The sequence below is a fragment of the Bos grunniens genome, chromosome X (genome assembly GCF_055505025.1).
Source record: "Bos grunniens cultivar Pamir isolate PY7600 chromosome X, Bosgru_T2T1.0, whole genome shotgun sequence".
Taxonomy (NCBI): domain Eukaryota; kingdom Metazoa; phylum Chordata; class Mammalia; order Artiodactyla; family Bovidae; genus Bos; species Bos grunniens.
This window is the reverse complement of record NC_141194.1, coordinates 93,314,138-93,318,021: the sequence shown is the minus strand read 5'-3', so window position 1 is coordinate 93,318,021 and position 3,884 is coordinate 93,314,138. Positions and strand designations below refer to the sequence as shown.

Below are 3,884 nucleotides of genomic sequence, written 5' to 3'. Positions count from 1 at the left end.
GACAAACAAGTGATTATATATGTAAACCTTAATACATTACACTGTTTTCCTCCTTTTTGGTCATGGACTATTCCAGGAAGATTTAATTCCATAACTTTAAAATTGAGGCGTCCCTAAAATATAAACCAAAACTAGTCTTAAAAAATATTGGTAAGATTAAAGGATAGATTTTTGTCTATTTAGACAAATGTGGTTAGTTGCTAACTACACTTCAACTCTATCATTACTCAGAGGATAACCATTTATGACAGAGGTCAAACTAAATTTTAAATTAGCATCAGAATTCTACACACAATTACCCAATCGATATTGAAGTAGATGCCATCACATATGCAAAGATTACAGAATTTCAGTTTCAAAATTTGGAGGAAAAAAATCTTAATAATGCTTAAAAACACTAACAAACTTAACCTAGAATTATTAGCTCCAGGACATTTTATTGTATTACGACCTTAAAAGGATGACAAAGTACACATCAGTAGAAATGCTGTTAAAACTACTGTTTGTTTGCTCAAAGTTGTTGATAATAATGAAACAAAAAAGTAATAATGTCTGAATTTCACAGAACATAATTTCTCCCTTCTTATTTAACATTCGGGGGTATGACAAGGCAAAATCTAAGTATCATACTTTCTATTTTTGTTCTTAAACTCAAATAAAAGTCAGTATCAATACAAATGATAACAGAATAAAATAAATACATGCTTACACAGGTTCTACAACATAGGATACAGTGACATAACTCTGCCAAAATAAAATCCAGTTTTGTGTTGTAGAATAGCCAATTACACAGAATAGTGTGAAAAACTATAAAAAAAGAAAGGATGAGGAAGAATATTTTGCCAAACTGCACCTGCTACTCCATCCTAGACCCAGTTGTCTGATCATCCACTCAGTTCTAGTGCTTACAAATTCTCAGTCTACCCAGTCAGCCTCACCCAAGATTAACTCCTTTTGCATCAAAGGTCTAGTTTCTTTTCTGTACTAAGTCCTACTTTTCTAGGAAAGTCTGATTTTTCTGACTTCATGTTGAACTTAAGCCATTGAAGTCATAGAAATTGCTGTAATACTGAAAGTAGAGATGGAAATTAGAGTTGTCAAAGGTGATTTTCAAGTGTTCTGCAAATATAATGGGAAAGTTACAAGAAAACATATTTTAAACTCTGCCTGGATTATGTAGCTACTTGGTATATTATAATGTTACTTTGATTACTAGTCAAGATAAAAAGGTGCTCAAAGGCAATAAAATATGCATTTGGGGGACATACATGGAAATGAAGTTTTCTTGACAGTTGGCCAAGGCATTTTTATATCCATAACAACTGTCAACTAAAACTTAGTATGTCACAGTTATTAAAAAAGGAAAAGAGTGGGACTCTTGCTTACAACTGAGTTTGGCAAAAACACATTTGTATATTCCTCCCCTGTAAGCACACAGTCCTTTAATTAGGGACAAAGAATGTGCCCACATAGCAGAATGAAAAATTTATAAAGAATCTATGATAGAGAGTTACACAATCTTGCTTTACTAGAATGTAAAACACTCTTCTTACCCAAGCATTACTGTGTGCATCTCTGAAACATCTGAAAAATAGTCTTCTGTGACTTACTAGGCTGTAGGGAATGAGCAGTGTTGGGAACAATTCTCTGTAGTAGTACTTGGTATCTTTCTTCCATTAACTAGATCTTAACATTTCAACTGGATCTTAGAAGGTTGTCAATTTTCATTTTTTCAGGCAAGGAGATCCAACCAGTCAGTCCTAAAGGAAATCAGTCCTGAATATTCATTGGAAGAACTAATGCTGAAGCTGAAACTCCAATACTTTGGCCATCTAATGAGAAGAACTGATTCATTTGAAAAGACCCTGATGCTGGGAAATATTGAAGGCGGAAGGAGAAGGGGATGACAGAGGATGATATGGTTGGATGGCATCACTGACTCAATGGACACGAGTTTGAGTAAGCTCCGCAAGTTGGTGGTGGACAGAGAAGCCTGGTGTGCTGCAGTCCATGGGGTCACAAAGAGTTGGACACGACTGAGCAACTGAACTGAACTGAGGTTTTTGGTGGATGCTCTAGATCAGTTTGTCTTTTAAAGCTTCTATCTTTGGCATTCTTCCTCTGTCCATTTAGTACTTTGTCTGGAGGTGAAGACATAACCCATAACTGATATTCATCCGGGGATCCTTTGGCCAGGTTAGCCTCATTTTTTCTTGATCCACCTCTTTCTGAAGCTGTAATGAAGCAGAAAATAACCTGTCCCATTCTTCTTGTTTATGTCTCTCAAAGAGGTTCCAAATCTATCAGTCTTGGGGTAAAGTGGACTTGTTTACTCAGCCTGAGGAAGATTTGGGGAACATTTTTCTTCTTTTTGTAAAATAGCATGGATTGCTGACTGCTTCAGACAAAGATTCCTGTTTTTTTGTTTGTTTTTGAGATATCTTTATTGTTCAGTAGGTGAGACTCCTCAATTTCTGTCACAACTGTTATTTTCAAGTGTATGTGTTATATCTGATATTGTACATCCACTCTCAGTTTTACCATAAGGCTTAATTGCAGCTTCTCCAGAAGAGGGAACTCCGGCTTTAGGTTCCTTATGACTTGTGACACATAACTTTTTCATGAATGTTTTGTTTTGATTTCCTTCAAGACACCATTCTCCACCTCTGGCACATAACTTAGGTTTAGGTGACTCCACTGAAGATTCTGCACCTTGCTTTTGAACTTCAAAGCATATCTGAGGAGAAAATGCAGGCATACCTTCCTCAATTTCTGTATCTTGCCATGTAGGGTTCTTCATATCACTGCTGTCAGTCTCCTTGGACATGGAGGTTTTCCTGTCTTCTTCTACAACTACAAACTGTGATGCTAACCCAAATTGAGAATTTGGTGACAAATACTTCTGAATATCACCAGTGTTTTTTTTTTTTTGTTTGCTCTTCCTTTTCCTTTGTGACTTGGTTGTGACAGGATTAGATTTTTTGGAATCCAAGGGGGAAGCCGAGACACTCCTCACAGATATTGCTAATATTAAGGCTTAGCCTTCTTGCCAGGGTTTTATTACTTTTCAGTTGTTCCTCCATCTCTCTGTGGCTTTTTTCTGCCTGTTTCTTTTCCTCTTCTTCCTCCTCTGCCAGTAATCTCTATATGTATTCTTCACTGGCTTTGTTTTCTTCTTCCTGATTGGCTCCTCACTCTGCCTCCATCTTGCTTCTCTCCTTTTCATATTCTCTTCTTAATTCCCCAGGTTGACTTAACAGGTGAACTGGCTGACAGTCATTAATGATTTCCTCTGACTGTTGCCCAGAGACTCTAAGTTTGCATTCCTCTGGATAGTGTTTTTGAATTATCTCCCACAGTTCCATATTGACAAGAGAATTTCTTTGGGTATGGTACCAAGTCCAGAAAGCAATCTGGCAGTGACAGCTGGGACAGCACAAATTTGTCTTTTCAACAGTTGACTTGAAACATGCTTTACAGAGCGTGTGGTTACAAGGTAGTGTCATGGGCTCAATGAGAATTTCCACACAGATCTGGCACTGGCATTCCAACAAAGAAGGGATGGTGTCTTTGCGTACAGCCATTTTAATATGCTAATAAGGTGTATTCAACAGCAATACAACAATTCAGGAATTGTGCGCATCAAGCCACTTGACATAAAAAGGTGTTCCGAGGGCCAGGTAAACAGTATGACCGTGGAAGGCCGTGTATTTGCCCATGTTTAAGACAAGTATCCAGAAAGGAAACAAATAAACCTTGGCAGCTCCCAGGCATTAACAAGCATTGCAGTAGGGCAGATGCTGGGCAATGGCGTCTGAACAGGGCAGAAGGAAAGTGCCAAGCTCCCTTCCTCCCTCTTACCAGCTGAGGGTTCTCCCTTAGCT

At 37.9% G+C, this 3,884-nt stretch overlaps 1 pseudogene; it reads right to left on the bottom strand.

Annotated features, from left to right (window-relative positions):
* Positions 1-1,560: 1,560 nt before the first annotated feature.
* Positions 1,561-3,584, bottom strand: LOC147340932 (E3 ubiquitin-protein ligase RNF168-like; annotated as a pseudogene).
* Positions 3,585-3,884: the final 300 nt, after the last annotated feature.